At 48.3% G+C, this 17,500-nt stretch overlaps 1 protein-coding gene across 1 annotated transcript in view; it reads right to left on the bottom strand.

Annotated features, from left to right (window-relative positions):
* Positions 1-1,908, bottom strand: part of cntn2 (contactin 2) — a 19,866-nt gene extending 17,958 nt beyond the window's left edge. The window contains exon 1 of the mRNA XM_079341620.1: positions 1,668-1,908. The gene's annotated coding sequence lies outside the window, so the exon portion shown is untranslated. The remainder of the gene's footprint in view (positions 1-1,667) is intronic.
* Between the last annotated feature and the right edge of the window lie 15,592 nt (positions 1,909-17,500).

The raw sequence follows: 17,500 nt of genomic DNA, 5'->3' as shown, positions 1-17,500 counted from the left end.
CAGACGCTCAGCGGGTCAGACACTCAGCGGGTCAGCGGGTCAGACGCTCAGCGGGTCAGCGGGTCAGACACTCAGCGGGTCAGACGCTCAGCGGGTCAGACACTCAGCGGGTCAGACGCTCAGCGGGTCAGACGCTCAGCGGGTCAGACGCTCAGCGGGTCAGACGCTCAGCGGGTCAGACGCTCAGCGGGTCAGACGCTCAGCGGGTCAGCGGGTCAGACGCTCAGCGGGTCAGACGCTCAGCGGGTCAGCTCAGGGTGCTGCTGGAGCTACCATCAGTGTTAGATATCAGATTGTCACTGATTGGACAACAAAGTGTGGCCACGCCCACTTTCTTTTACTCTTTATGTTAATGACTTGAAATAAAACACTTTCCTTGGTCTCAGAGCGTTCTTACGTTTAGAGCCCGTGTCCACAGACGGCGCCCACGACCTCCGTTTCAGAGCGCTTCTCACCAGCGCTCATTGTTGCTAGGTTACAGAGGTCAACTCCTGCTCCCCTCAGTAATGACTGGTAGGTGTGTTTAATGGAGGCGTGTCCCGACAGAGGCGTGTCCCGAAGGAGGTGTGTCCTGAGGGAGGCGTGTCCTGACCAGCATCTCCTCCACCATGGCGGCTGATAAAGCTGATATCAAAAGCCCCGCCCCTTCTTGATTTTGGTTGCTCGGTCAGGTTCAGGGTCAGAGACATGAATCACCTGAAGTCCAAACTCACAGTAAACGGGTCCAAGTTACAGAACCGTCAAACAGGAAGCAGGACGTCTCGACCTTTAAGGAAACGACCACATCGAGAGCAGCGAGGAAGACGAGAGCAGCGAGGAAGACCCAGACCCAGTCTGAACCCGTCTCGTCCTCCGGGTTCAGACTTGTTTCTGGGTCAGAAGTTCAAATTCAGCTTCAACACAAACTAATAAACGTCTTCCTGTCGATTCAACGACTGATTTAAAGATGATTTAAACTCCTTTTGTAAGAATCCACACGGGCGGACCCCCTCATGGACCAGGACCAGGACCCTCTAAAGGGGGTCAGGACCTCTTATGAACAGCCTGTCACAGGAGATCAGACCCTCCTTTCATTTCTAATATTTAGAACTATGGTGAGCCTGCTTCACTGTGAAGAACTCAAATTATTATGATTATTATTATATATATATTATACAGTAATCCAGTTCTCAGGTTTCCTGTCGAGCTGCAGCTGACACCAAACCTGGTTCACTTTCTGTTTCATTTAAAGCCCATAAACACAGAGACACCAACAGAACTCCATGAGATGATCATCAAGCTACAACCGAGAACAGGATCCCAGACCCAAAACAGGATCCAGGACCCGAGGAGACCACGGGGACATTCAAACAGGATCCATGACGCGAGGAGACCACGGGGACATTCAAACAGGATCCATGACCCGAGGAGACCACGGGGACATTCAAACAGGATCCAGGACCCGAGGAGACCACAGGGACATTCAAACAGGATCCACACAGATAAACGTGAAGTTTGGCGTCACGTGGTCAACAACACGGCAGACAAACAGCCGTTTAGTCAGGCTGGTTCTGTCTGCGGTTCACTGCTGCGTCAACACACACCCACACCCACACCCACACCCACACACACACACACACACACACACACACACACAGGGCTTTGCTGGGTGGTGTCGGTGTGTTTACCTGCTGGATGAGGGCCGGGCAGCAGCGGTGCGGATCCGAAGATGATGCGCAGGAGGCGGGGTAACTCCGCTCGGTGTCCCGGTGAAAGCAGAAGATGTGATGCTCCTCCTCTCCTTCTGTGGATGTCCTCCTGCTCCTCCTCTCCTTCTGTGGATGTCCTCCTCCTCCTCCTCCTCTGCTTCAGTCTGATTCAAGGACAGCTCCTCTCTGAAGCTCTATCTGCCTCCTCAGCATCATCCCTCCTTCTGCTCTGATTCAGCAGCAGCATCAAGCCCGCCAAAATACTGCGCAGTCACTTCCGGTGACCGTTAATGAAGTAATGGTCTGTTCGGTGTCGGTTATCAAATGACGCCCAGTAGTCTATATAATACATTAATAATATTAAACACACAATAAATAAATGATCAGTGTATGGGAGCAGGTTTTGGTACTCTGTTTTTTTAAGATTCCGGTGGAAATCTCTAAAGACTAAAATCCTTAAACACGGAGCAAAACGTAACATAACACCAGTTCAGCTAGCATAGCGGGTTAGCATTAGCATAGCGCCTCGGGTTAGCATTAGCATGTTCAAATCTATCTTCACTCTTCATTTTACGTTTAAATGTTTATCTTCGACGTTGTGACGTAATTAATTACAATGTAAAAAGGAAATCAATATTAGGCCTCCCTGATATTTCACAGATCATTTTTCAAGCAACCTTTGGTCGTTTGTTTAAAACATCAGAACTGGATTAAACTTATAGACTTATAACTGTCATCTCTTTAAGACGTTTCTCTTACTGTGGCATTACTACTTATATATATGGGCCTACCTATCATTTAAGATGAAATAATGTAAAGTGTTTTCTTTTTAATGTGACTCATAAATTCTCACTGTTAAATAAACTTGACGTTTTATTCCCTCACTTTGTTACTAAACGTTTCAAACGTTTCTTTCACCATGCAGACTTTTATTTTGAAGCCACACTTGAACATGTTCCGGTGCTGTGTGCGCTGAACCCGGTCACTTTGACTTAGCATCTGTTCATGAGGAGGAGGAGCAGCGGCGGTCTGCACCTCCTTTTGTTGTTCTGCAGCCTGGAAGTGAAGCTTGGGGGCGGCAGGTGCTGCCCCCCGCCCCCCCCCCCCCTCCTCCCCGGGGAACAATGACGTCACAACAAAGACACCCCCAATTAAGCAGAGCAGGGAGATAAATGACACCAACAGTGGTTAAAAACAATATGTTGATCTTTCAGTCTCAGCATTAGAAGTGATTTATTATGAAATGACGTCATGTTTAAGGATTAATAAAAGTGTATGTTTGATATTCTGTTGTTTTTTTCATCATGTTAATTAAAGTTATAATGTGATGAAAGCAGAACACATTGGCTCTTCAGTGATTTACTCTCTTTATTTGTAGGAAAAAAAACAATGACTTTGTTATTTTTAATCATCACTATTATTATTAATAAAAACAGCGTGCTTCACGGTCTGTTCATCCGCTGACAAGAAAGACAAGAACATGAAACACAGACTGAAGGAGGAAGACGTCCTTCAAGTCATTTCATGTCTCGGTCTCCAGAACACTTTTTGAAGTGTTGAAGACGGTCTCGTCTCAGACTGGACGGACTCTTGATTTTAAATGAAGACCGGTCTAGACAACCTCTGATCGGCTATTTGTCCTCGCCATCACTGAGATTAGAAGGAACACGCTCTAAGTGAGGGACACGCCCCCTAAACACAAGGTGACCATTAATGGTCTGGGTCTTGACTCGGCCTTGACCCCTGGATGTCTCGGACTACAACACGTCTTCATGTTTCTTTATGTTTGATGAAACGCTTCACCTGCAGGGAGGTCGTCATGACACGGACCCTCTCCTTTTGGATTCTCCTCAAACAACAAAACTAAGTCTGCAATGATCTTCAGAAAAACACCTGTCTGTAATTCATTAAAGGAGCAGTTTGTAAGTCTGGGGGGGTTCAAAGCCCCGCCTACCTTCTCTGGTCCAATCAGATCCAGAGCATTCAGGAGCAGAATCTAAAGTTAGAAGGAGGACATACTGGCTGCTGCATTGTTGTGTTTTTTTGTGAAACTCTTTTTATCTCCGTGGGACAATTCACCACAGGAGCAGCGACTCACATACACCCTGACAGAGCAGGGGGAGCAGTGCCTTGCTCAAGGACACATCTGACATGTTGCTCACAGGAGCTGGGGATCGAACCCTCGACCTCCCAGAGACGACGGCGACTCTACCCATTGAGCCACAGCCGCCCCTGGTGTTGTCAGAGAAGCCAGCACTTCAACACAGCATGTTCCCTTCATGTCTGATCACAGAGGAAGAGAGCAGCGCTCTGATTGGTCCTTTACTTTTAGACATGGGTCAGAGTTCCCTTCAGTGTAAAAACAGACATTCAAGCTTCAGTGTTGAGAGGAGATAAAAACTACAATGTGAAGTGTTAGTGAGACGCTGGCAGCCTGACAGCGTGCTCTAATAATTTATGGATTATTGTGAGTAATGAGCGTTGATCCATGTCATTTAAATCCATATTTCACCCTCCGGATCATTAGTGCAGAACAGGTCAAACACAGAGACACCAATTATAGTCTGAGTGAAGGTCTGACAGCAGCAGACGGCCTGCACGGCTCCAGCAGCTCCACCATGATGAGCGATTACTCCGAGGCGTGCTTAATTAATCAGCAAGAAGTCACGCTCTCGTGGGCTCGTTAAATAGCGAGCAGCCGAGCGACGTCGGCCTCCAGAGAGCGTCATCACGGGAAAATATTGTGGTGATTAAAACTCTGTCAATGCACAGGTACTTTAAACCTGCATTCATCATAATGTCCAGCAGGGGGCTCCACTGATCAGATAAATCAGGATTTATTCCCTCAGTAAATATTTTCCTGTCTGTTGTTTCAAGTCTTCTTCAACAAGAGGGGGAGGAGTTAGGGCGGCGCGACCTGAGATTGACAGGTAGATCAGCCAGTAAGAGAGAGAGGCTTTAATCTTCTCTGGTTCAAAATGTGCTCATGTTTGGCTCCCATGACAATGACATCACAACAGACGCGCCCACACACAGTAATGACACGCCCATCACAACAGACACGCCCACAAACAGTAATGACACGCCCATTACAACAAACACGCCCACACACAGTAATGACACGCCCATTACAACAAACACGCCCACACACAGTAATGACACGCCCATTACAACAAACACGCCCACAAACAGTAATGACACGCCCATCACAACAAACACGCCCACAAACAGTAATGACACGCCCATCACAACAAACACGCCCACAAACAGCAATGACACGCCCACACACAGTAATGACACGCCCACACACAGTAATGACACGCCCACGCACAGTAATGACACGCCCACACACAGTAATGACACGCCCACGCACAGTAATGACACGCCCACGCACAGTAATGACACGCCCACACACAGTAATGACACGCCCACACACAGTAATGACACGCCCACACACAGTAATGACACGCCCACGCACAGTAATGACACGCCCACACACAGTAATGACACGCCCATACACAGTAATGACACGCCCATACACAGTAATGACACGCCCATACACAGTAATGACACGCCCATACACAGTAATGACACGCCCATACACAGTAATGACACGCCCATACACAGTAATGACACGCCCATACACAGTAATGACACGCCCATACACAGTAATGACACGCCCACACACAGAGAGTGCGATGTCTGCCTGATCCAGTGGTGCAGCCCGTGCTCAGAGGCCGTGGGTTTGAACCTCGTGCGTTTGCTGCATATGATCAGTCTCTCTGGTCTGTGTGTGGCTGCGGCGTGCATCCTGAGGGCCGGGCGGACAGGAGGCAGGAGGACTGAAGGAGGACCTTTCAATAACGTGTGTAAAAGAACAAAGTGATATAAACATCATCGAGCCGTCTCGTCCTTCACACGATGTTTACAGAATATTTCCTGCTGTTTCTCTGGTCAGGTCCGGATAACGTCCTCTGAACACGTCCAGACAAACTGTGGTCTTATTTAATTTAACACAGGGTGCGTAGAGCTTCTATTTGTGTTGCCGTGGTAACGGCTCAGTAACTGAAATAAATATGTCTGTCACACTCTGTATAATAATATGTATATTTCTGCTCCTGAGGGTGAAGAGGTTACCCACCATCCCCCCCCCCTCACCCCCGTCCCTGTCTGCCCCCCCGACACACACTCACACACACACACACACACACACACACCCGTCCCTGTCTGCCCCCCCGACACACACTCACACACACACACACACACTCACACACACACCCATCACTGTCTGCCCCCCCGACACACACACACTCACACACACACACTCTCACACACACTCACACACACTCACACACGCACACCCCCGTCACTGTCTGCCCCCCCCCCCCCGCCCCCTGACATCCTATTCATTTTCATTTTCTGCTCTGCATGAACACACGTCAGCCTGCTGCCTCACAAATCATCCACCAACACTGTGTGTGTGTGTGTGTGTGTGTGTGTGTGTGTGTGTGTGTGTGTGTGTGTGTGCAGCAGCTGTAAATGGATTGAATCTGTCACTTACTGAAGTGACTCTGAGATAAATGTCTGAACTGATGAAGTTTAGACATTTGAATACAGACCTCTCATCCCTCAGAGGGAAAGGGATTTGATCGCTAATCATCTTTAACAGGAAGTGACCTTTTGGCGTTCCTCAGGTGAGCGACCTCGGCCCTCAGCTTTTTACTTTCTGCTGTATTTTAACTTCTTACAGACTGAGATAGTGACGGTGGATTTTTGTATCTTCGACATGACAAGTTGTTTATTAACATTTACAAGAACAGTGAAAAACATGACTAACATGATGTAAGGAGGATTAGGGAGAGAGTTCCCGGCGTGTTGACGTTTAACGTTTCCATGACAACCACTGTAGTCTCAGCTAGCTACTCGTTAGCAACTGCCGTTTTAACGACGCATAAAAACTTTAAACGTCACAAGTGGAGTCTTAGCTAACGTAGTTTATCTGGTCTAACGAAACATCAACATGTCTTCAGCTCGTGTTAAACACAGAACTTATTACAGTCTAAACACAAACACACCTCCTCCTGAAAGATCTGGAGAAGCTCAAGCAGCAATCAAACTGCCCCTCCCCTCCAGAGGACAAGTGTCTGGTTAGCACGGAGGAGATCTCTCTCTGGAGGAAGTTCAAGAAGTTCATGACTCCAGATTGCTGCCGTCAATTCAAGCATCTAAACAAGGTGGACCAGTAATGACAATCCCAGTCCTCCCCGACCCCTCAGTCCCAAACAATCACACAAGCAGTAAGAGACAGGCAGACTCAGGGGGGGCATGTGAAGTCCTGACTGACAGACGCTGTCGGGTTTCTGTCTGCAGGTCTTCATATGTTCACAAAGGTTCTGTGTGGTTTTTCTCCGGGGGCTCCGGTTTCATCCCACACTTAATAATTCAGACTTCAAAATAAAATCAGGATCAACATGAATAAACTCCTGAATTAAACAATAATAATTTACATTCTTTATGCATTGTTGGATTTCCTTCTTAAGTATTTCTCGTGCTTTTATTTGTATTGAGAGAATTATAATGTGACAATATCAAAAAGTATAGATAAACATCATTTAGAACAAAGATAACCCCACTGAAGACGTTCACCTGCCTTACTTTGAAGGTCCTCGATGAGTCCATCTCCTACGGTACATTGGACTCCATGTTTAACAGCACATCATGTTTTTATATTGTTCAGGACACGACGGTCCAGCTGGTGACTGACAGTCTGGACGCTCCTCTCCCTGAAGGCTACGTCCATCTGTTGATCGGCACAGCACGGTCAATACATCTGATGTTAATGACGCCTAAAAGCATGCTGGGAAACCTGAGAGCATCTGAAGTGGGCCATCAGTCCTTAAACTGAGAGACAGATCCAGAAGTCCAGAGAGACTTCAAGGACGAAGATCTCTGCTGACACAAGATGGCTTTTACATGATAAGGTCCGTCATAGAATATATAATATACATATGGACCTTCTGTTATCAATCTGTCAATAGATATTAATTATAGAAAACCGGCCGCAGCAAAAGTTTGATGTGCCAAAGTTTCTGTCTCTGGCTTTTCTGAGCTCGATTTAGAATTCAGTCAGTGAAGAGAAACCCAGTGGAAACATCCAGTGATGAAAACAAATCCATCCTGAGGTTTCAAAACCTCCACCTGCAGTTCCTCCAGTGTCCACTAGAGTCTGTCTCCTGCAGTGAGTCAGTCTCCATAGAGCTCTATGTTAAAATGTCCAACTTTACAGCTGCAGTTCCTCCAGTGTCCACTAGAGTCTGTCTCCTGCAGTGAGTCAGTCTCCATAGAGCTCTATGTTAAAATGTCCAACTTTACAGCTGCAGTTCCTCCAGTGTCCACTAGAGTCTGTCTCCTGCAGTGAGTCAGTCTCCATAGAGCTCTATGTTAAAATGTCCAACTTTACAGCTGCAGTTCCTCCAGTGTCCACTAGAGTCTGGGCACAGGGTCTGGGTGAATCGGGGGTTAGGTTTCATGACTCCTCTACAGAAAAACAAAGAGGATGTTACTGAGACTACGCCCATGTTTTATGCAGACTGTGGTTTCCAGCCCCCCTCCTCTCTCCTGCTCTCTCAGCATCTTGTAAACAGGATCAGGGATTTCTGCTACCCCCCAGAGAAAGTTCCAGCACTTCATCCTCATCCTGACACGCTGTCAGCTGCTCTGCTCGGAGCTTTGTGATTCATGGATGAGACAAACTGTGTGAGGTGTTCATCCTGCACGTGTAGCAGGAACATTCATACACAGGTTACTAGCAGGAGCTCTGTAGTCATTTCTTGATCCATGTCTGATTGGTTTGTCTGCTGGTGGGCCTGAACCAATCAGCTGCCAACAGTCAACATTAAGTGAAGCTTTTATTTTGGTTATTTAGTCTCTTTGTCTCTTAGTCTGTGAGTCTGGGTGTATTTTGTGTGTTATTTGTTTTATTTTTTATTTTATATCCTTTATGAATCTCTGAGGGGAAAGTTGTGACATGCTTCTCACACACACACACACACACACACACACACACTCACACACACACACACAGACCTGGATAATACACATGCACCAGCAGGACCTGGGGACATGCATTAATGGAGAGATGTCAGAGTGCCAGACCAACTTCCATATTTTGATCCGCATCGGGACTTGAACCGGTGACCCTCCAGTTTCCAACCCGAGTCCCTACAGACCGAGCCCATGTGTGAGTGTGTAAAGTTCTTTATCAGCGCTGGACTAGAGAAGAGACGAGAGCAAACACTATGTTGACCAAATATCTATGAAACACTAAGATGTCCCGATTACGACCAATCAAAACGTCACATTAACTCTTTGTTTATGTGTCAATCCATGTTGTCTGCTGCTGTTTTAATCAAAAGAGAAACATCACTAAAGCGCCGCCACTCAAAGCTCAACACTGATTGGTCTCTTCATGTGTCAATCAATCTTAGTGTTACGGCTGTTGCTTAGCTAGCCTAGCTTAGCATGCTAACAGGACCTGCTTAATAACGACAGGTAGGCGAGCTGTCATACTGAACAGGAAGTCTGTGTTTTCCAAAGAACTCCTGGAGAGTTACAGCTTCCTGTGAAAAGTACCAGCCAATGAATATGCTGCTTTCTACACACACTGTATGTGCTGCCCACTGACACACAAAGATACGGAGCCCTCTGATGACGGTGAAAATTGTACGATTTGTTGCTAATTTGTTACTAATTTGTCCATATATGGTCACTTACTTAGGCTAAGGGTTATTGTCCATATATGGTCACTTCCTTAGACTAAATATTAGTGTCCATATATGGTCACTTCCTTAGACTAAATATTAGTGTCCATATATGGTCACTTCCTTAGACTAAATATTAGTGTCCATATATGGTCACTTCCTTAGACTAAATATTAGTGTCCATATATGGTCACTTCCTTAGACTAAATATTAGTGTCCATATATGGTCACTTACTTAGACTAAGGGTTATTGTCCTTATATGGTCACTTCCTCTAACATAAAGTCCTACGTGAAGATGGATTCATGGAGGTGAGAATGTGAATCAGCACTTTATCTCTCTGTCACCATGACACTCCTACTGCTCCCTTTGTTTAACCTCTGCTGGGCCGCTAAGCATCATGGGACATATTAACAGTGTGTTTGGGCTGCAGGTTCAGCTCTCAGTCGTCCATCATCTTCAGCTCGTTGAGTTTTCATCCATCTCTCTGTCAGCACCTCTTCTTCTCTCCTCATACAGAGTCTCATGTTGTTTCTGAGAGAAGAAGATCGGCAACGTTCAAGATGTTAAATAAACGGCGTGGTTGGCAGGAAGAAACATCAGGCGCCTTAAACTGGGGATGATGGGAATCACAGCTGCTTAGAAAACTCTGAACAGGTGTGAAAGTTTCTTTGTTCGAGTGAAAGTGGGCGTCGGCGTTTCTGTACACTGGATGTGTGTGTGCAGAATCCCTCAGACGTAGAATCCCACTGAGGAGGAAACTGAGCTAATGTGCTGCTGCTGTCACCGTGACGACTCACGCTGCATTAAACACCCCCCCAATTTACCCCCACGCCCCCCCATTCTACCCTGTCCCGTCTCTCAGGGGGTGAATCTGTAATGAGCAGCAGCCAGATGCCAGAGGAGGAACATTAGCTCATATCACAGACCCCCCCCCCAACCCAAAACACACATCAGCCCCTGTCACAGACACACACATCACCCCCCCCCCCCCCGGCCCCCGGCCCCCTGCTGCATGGAGGAGCAGCATGAACTGTAACTTTCAGCTGCAGATCATCTTCAGCTCTTCAGGATTCTCTTCTATTGATTTTGAATCTATGTTTGAATTAAACAGTAAAGAAGATGAATTCATTCTAAGACAAACTGGTCTAAGTGGGCGAGACATTAAGTGACCTCAGTGGGCCCCCCTCAGACCCCCCTCAGACCCCCTCAGGGGGTCTGATAAATAAGTCAACAATCATCAATAATCCAGAGTGATGGCATCAGACTCTGTCTTTTATAAGACGGACGTTTGGATCCGAAGGCCGCCGGACGCTTCACGACTCGTCTGCTGATAAACTTCTCAGGTGGTTTCTGTCCTTGGTGCCTTTAAAGGAAGACAGACAGGAAGTCTCTGAACTCAGGGGGACATGACTCCACGTTCTTCACCTGGAGACCCTGAGCTGGATGAGCGACGCGTCCGTCCTCTGAGACACACACACACACACACACACAGACACACACACACAGACACACACACACACACACACACGTTAATGATTGAAGGTCTTTAACTGTTTTAAACTTTGTTTTGAAGTCATAAAGGGTTTTGAACCTCGGGCACTCGGGAAGCGTCGACAGTGAGAAGAACTGGCTGTAGATGTGTTCCTGATGAGTCGAGGCAGGAACTGGAGCTGTGGCTGAGTCCATCACTGAATCGGGCTAACAGGCTAACAGGCTAACAGGCTAACAGGCTAACAGGCTAACAGGCTAACGGGATTAGCAGCCTGTTAGTGTCAGAGTCGGTCAATGAGACGATGGATGCAGCTGACTGATCACTGCAGTGAAGAACAGATCTGATCAACATCGACTTCATAAAACCTCAGGGACAACACACACACACACACACACACACACACACACACACACACACACACACACACACACAACCACACACACACACACACACACAACCACACACACACACAGACACTCAACCACACACACACACACACACACACACACACACACAATTGGTTTATCTTAAAGTCTGGGTTTAAATAAATTAGAACAGATCGATGAAACTCAAAGAAATGTGACAGTAATCGATGTTCAGCTGATCCTCGTCCGTTCATCAGGAAATGTCCCGTGGTTTGAACTCGTCAGTGATTAGGTGTTTTACACCTCTACCTGCACGCCACCTCTACCGTCTCTACAGACTTATAGAGACGTAGCGAGGACTCTGCTTCGTACGCCACTTCCATGCTGTTATTTTTAAGTCACGTCTTCCTGTACCTCACGAGACTCCGCCCCCTTCAGGATGGTTCAGCTCTGGATGAAGTGCTTGTTTTATGTTCCTGCTGTAAATAAACATGTTTATCAGAAACAGCTTCATAAATCATCATCAGGAGCTGGAAACTCTCTCTCTCTCTCCCCCCCCCTCCCCCTCTAAATGAACATTAATGGATGGACAGGTTTCATTATTCTCTCTAAGGAACAGATGAGTCAGATTGATGGTTTAAAGGTGAGCTCAGGAAGCTGCTAATCAGGTTTCCTCCCGCAGGCCGAGGAGACGCAGGCCGAGGAGACGCAGGCCGAGGAGGCGCAGGCCGAGGAGGCGCAGGCCGAGGAGACGCAGGCCGAGGAGACGCATGTGGCATGTGGTTTTAGTTCGAATCAAAAGATGTCGTTGCCACGGCAACAAGGATCAAAGTCCAAAGCCCGGTCTGAAACTTCTAACGACATACTCTGAATGTACGTACTGCATGCTAACACGCCATGAGCTAGCCTCAAGCTAACGTGACTGTCGGTCGATCTCTGGTAAGTCTTGGTCTTGGAGCCCTCTGGTCTCTGGTAAGTCTTGGTCTTGGAGCCCTCTGGTCTCTGGTAAGTCTTGGTCTTGGAGCCCTCTGGTCTCTGTAAGTCTTGGTCTTGCAGCCCTCTGGTCTCTGTAAGTCTTGGTCTTGGAGCCCTCTGGTCTCAGTAAGTCTTGGTCTTGCAGCCCTCTGGTCTCTGGTAAGTCTTGGTCTTGGAGCCCTCTGGTCTCTGGTAAGTCTTGGTCTTGGAGCCCTCTGGTCTCTGAGTAAGTCTTGGTCTTGGAGCCCTCTGGTCTCTGGTAAGTCTTGGTCTTGGAGCCCTCTGGTCTCTGGTAAGTCTTGGTCTTGGAGCCCTCTGGTCTCTGAGTAAGTCTTGGTCTTGGAGCCCTCTGGTCTCTGGTAAGTCTTGGTCTTGGAGCCCTCTGGTCTCTGGTAAGTCTTGGTCTTGGAGCCCTCTGGTCTCTGGTAAGTCTTGGTCTTGGAGCCCTCTGGTCTCTGGTAAGTCTTGGTCTTGGAGCCCTCTGGTCTCTGTAAGTCTTGGTCTTGGAGCCCTCTGGTCTCTGGTAAGTCTTGGTCTTGGAGCCCTCTGGTCTCTGGTAAGTCTTGGTCTTGGAGCCCTCTGGTCTCTGGTAAGTCTTGGTCTTGGAGCCCTCTGGTCTCTGGTAAGTCTTGGTCTTGGAGCCCTCTGGTCTCTGTAAGTCTTGGTCTTGGAGCCCTCTGGTCTCTGGTAAGTCTTGGTCTTGGAGCCCTCTGGTCTCTGTAAGTCTTGGTCTTGGAGCCCTCTGGTCTCTGGTAAGTCTTGGTCTTGGAGCCCTCTGGTCTCTGGTAAGTCTTGGTCTTGGAGCCCTCTGGTCTCTGGTAAGTCTTGGTCTTGGAGCCCTCTGGTCTCTGGTAAGTCTTGGTCTTGGAGCCCTCTGGTCTCTGGTAAGTCTTGGTCTTGGAGCCCTCTGGTCTCTGGTAAGTCTTGGTCTTGGAGCCCTCTGGTCTCTGAGTAAGTCTTGGTCTTGGAGCCCTCTGGTCTCAGTAAGTCTTGGTCTTGCAGCCCTCTGGTCTCTGGTAAGTCTTGGTCTTGGAGCCCTCTGGTCTCTGGTAAGTCTTGGTCTTGGAGCCCTCTGGTCTCTGGTAAGTCTTGGTCTTGGAGCCCTCTGGTCTCTGAGTAAGTCTTGGTCTTGGAGCCCTCTGGTCTCTGGTAAGTCTTGGTCTTGGAGCCCTCTGGTCTCTGGTAAGTCTTGGTCTTGGAGCCCTCTGGTCTCTGAGTAAGTCTTGGTCTTGGAGCCCTCTGGTCTCTGGTAAGTCTTGGTCTTGGAGCCCTCTGGTCTCTGGTAAGTCTTGGTCTTGGAGCCCTCTGGTCTCTGGTAAGTCTTGGTCTTGGAGCCCTCTGGTCTCTGTAAGTCTTGGTCTTGGAGCCCTCTGGTCTCTGGTAAGTCTTGGTCTTGGAGCCCTCTGGTCTCTGTAAGTCTTGGTCTTGGAGCCCTCTGGTCTCTGGTAAGTCTTGGTCTTGGAGCCCTCTGGTCTCTGTAAGTCTTGATCTTGGAGCCCTCTGGTCTCTGGTAAGTCTTGGTCTTGGAGCCCTCTGGTCTCTGTAAGTCTTGGTCTTGGAGCCCTCTGGTCTCTGGTAAGTCTTGGTCTTGGAGCCCTCTGGTCTCTGGTAAGTCTTGGTCTTGGAGCCCTCTGGTCTCTGGTAAGTCTTGGTCTTGGAGCCCTCTGGTCTCTGGTAAGTCTTGGTCTTGGAGCCCTCTGGTCTCTGGTAAGTCTTGGTCTTGGAGCCCTCTGGTCTCTGGTAAGTCTTGGTCTTGGAGCCCTCTGGTCTCTGGTAAGTCTTGATCTTGGAGCCCTCTGGTCTCTGGTAAGTCTTGGTCTTGGAGCCCTCTGGTCTCTGTAAGTCTTGGTCTTGCAGCCCTCTGGTCTCTGGTAAGTCTTGGTCTTGGAGCCCTCTGGTCTCTGGTAAGTCTTGGTCTTGCAGCCCTCTGGTCTCTGGTAAGTCTTGGTCTTGGAGCCCTCTGGTCTCTGGTAAGTCTTGGTCTTGGAGCCCTCTGGTCTCTGGTAAGTCTTGGTCTTGGAGCCCTCTGGTCTCTGGTAAGTCTTGGTCTTGGAGCCCTCTGGTCTCTGAGTAAGTCTTGGTCTTGGAGCCCTCTGGTCTCTGGTAAGTCTTGGTCTTGGAGCCCTCTGGTCTCTGAGTAAGTCTTGGTCTTGGAGCCCTCTGGTCTCTGGTAAGTCTTGGTCTTGGAGCCCTCTGGTCTCTGTAAGTCTTGGTCTTGGAGCCCTCTGGTCTCTGAGTAAGTCTTGGTCTTGGAGCCCTCTGGTCTCTGTAAGTCTTGGTCTTGGAGCCCTCTGGTCTCTGAGTAAGTCTTGGTCTTGGAGCCCTCTGGTCTCTGGTAAGTCTTGGTCTTGGAGCCCTCTGGTCTCTGAGTAAAGCATTAACACACTGTGAGGTGTGTCTGCAGGACCTCTCTCTCTACCTCTCGCTCGCCCTCTCTCTCTGGTCTTCTTCCAGACAATCTGTCTGAGGAGGAGGAGGAGAAGGGGGAGGTGAGGAAGAGGAGGAGGAGGAAGAGAAGGGGTAGGTGAGGAAGAGGAGGAGGAGAAGGGGGAGGTGAGGAAGAGGAGGAAGAGAAGGGGGAGGTGAGGAAGAGGAGGAAGAGAAGGGGGAGGTGAGGAAGAGGAGGAGGAAGAGGTCCAAGCAATGACCTCACCTCTCTCTCTTAAAGAGTTCATCTAAGAGGAGCACTCCAGAAGATTAAATCAGTTCCCCTGTGTGTGTGTGTGTGTGTGTGTGTGTGTGTGTGTGTGTGTGTGTGTGTGTGTGTGTGTGTGTGTGTGTGTGTGTCTGTTAATGTACCTGTGTGTGTGTGTGTGTGTGTCTGTGTGTGTGTGTGTGTGTTAATGTACCTGTGTGTGTGTGTGTGTGTGTGTGTGTGTGTGTGTGTGTGTGTGTGTCTGTTAATGTACCTGTGTGTGTGTGTGTGTGTGTGTTGTTATGATGAGACGTAGCGTTAGCTTGTATCGTTAGCGGTGTCATCGTTGTCTCGTGTTTAGCAGCTTTAGCGTCTGCAGGAAGTCGTCTGACCCGATGCTGGATAAGTCAGTGTGTAGGACTCGGACCCGGGTACGAGGATTCATGTGGACTCATGAGACGCCTGCTGTCCCCCCTCAGCGTGTTTGTGGTTATAATCTCCTGTCACCAGCTGAGTCCTTCAGGCTCTGAGCTCTTTAATGGATCGTCTAAGCTCCGCCTCCACGCCGTCCTGATGAGCGTCAGACCTCTAAAAACTCACCTTTCATGTAAATACTCTCAAACTCTACCTGCTGTAAATTCACCTGTGATCACATGATCACATGATCACATGATCCCATGATCACATGATCACCTGTCACATGATCACATGATCACATGATCCCATGATCACATGATCACCTGTCACATGATCACATGATGACCTGTCACATGATCACATGATCACATGATCACATGATCACATGATCACCTGTCACATGATCACCTGTCACATGATCACATGATCACATGATCACCTGTCACATGGTCACATGATGACCTGTCACATGATCATGTGATCACGTGATCACATGATCACATGATCACCTGTCACATGATCACATGATCACCTGTCACATGATCACATGATGACCTGTCACATGATCATGTGATCACGTGATCACATGATCACCTGTCACATGATCATGTGATCACGTGATCATGTGACATGAAGGACGGTTTAACGGGATCACAGGGAGGAAACGAGGACGAGAACATCCAAATACAAGCACAGAGACTAAACACACAGGTAATCAGACGCAGGTGAGACTAATGAGACAGGTGAGGACAATCAGGGGCCAGAGGACAGGAGGGAAACACGAGGAACCAGTACAAAGTGAAACCGGGACTCGAACTAAAACAAGACCACAGACAGCGTACAAGGACACAGGGACACAAGGACACAAGGGACACAGGGACACAAGGACACAGGGACACAAGGACACAGGGACACAAGGACACAGGGACACAGGGACACAAGGACACAGGGACACAGGGACACAAGGACACAGGGGACACAAGGACACAAGGACACAGGGACACAGGGACACAGGGACACAAGGACACAAGGACACAGGGACACAGGGACACAAGGCCACAACCAGGAATCACACACACACACACACACACACACACACACACACACACACTGTGTGACTGGCCGTGAGGATTCAGTTCATCAGCAACAAAAACAAGTTTAAAAGGACTCGTAAAGATAAAATTATATATTTGTATATTTTTGTGTGATTTGCCTTTTCAAATCAAATAAATCATAAAACCCCCCAAAAGGACGATCTGGAGAGAGAGAGAGAGAGAGAGAGAGAGAGAGAGAGAGGGAGAGAGAGAGAGAGAGAGAGAGACAGAGAGGGAGAGAGAGAGAGAGAGAGAGACAGAGAGGGAGGGAGGAGAGAGAGACAGAGAGAGAGAGAGACAGAGAGACAGAGAGGGAGAGAGAGGGAGAGAGAGGGAGAGAGAGAGAGAGACAGAGAGACAGAGAGGGAGAGAGAGACAGAGAGAGAGAGAGAGAGAGAGAGAGAGAGAGAGGCGGGTGAGTAACTGTAATTATAATAATTATTCTGTATTCGTTCTCTCACAGAACCCCGTCGTGTCTGAAAGCTTTATTATTAAACTTTGATATTCTGCCTGAAAGCTTTTACCCCCCCCCCCCCCCCCCCCCCACACTGACCCCGCTGAGGAACCAGACCAGATCTTTACAGTCTATTGATTTATCTCCTGTTCTCTGAGATAAAGTGGATTTCATTAAACTGTCCGACGGCTCAGCTCGTCTTACACGGTCGACACACTCGAAGATTAATAAAACACACAGTTAATCTGAGAGTGACGAAGACGAGGGAGCGCTCGCTGCCTCGACCCTCACAGACCCCGCCTCCTTCATCAGCAGGTGAAGTCCATTAGTAACCTGATACAGGAAGAAGCAGCCGAGCCCAGCGTCTCTGAGGAAGACCAGGGAATTATAATATCTTCATCCACATTAAAGACTCCTCAGGTCCACTAGAGTCTCCTGCAGTGAGTCTGTCTCCATAGAGCTCTATGTTAAAATGTCCAACTTTACAGCTGCAGTTCCTCCAGTGTCCACTAGAGTCTGTCTCCATAGAGCTCTATGTTAAAATGTCCAACTTTACAGCTGCAGTTCCTCCAGTGTCCACTAGAGTCTGTCTCCATAGAGCTCTATGTTAAAATGTCC

Source organism: Symphodus melops (genome assembly GCF_947650265.1).
Source record: "Symphodus melops genome assembly, chromosome: 4".
NCBI lineage: Eukaryota > Metazoa > Chordata > Actinopteri > Labriformes > Labridae > Symphodus > Symphodus melops.
This window is presented reverse-complemented; position numbering and strand designations above follow the sequence as displayed.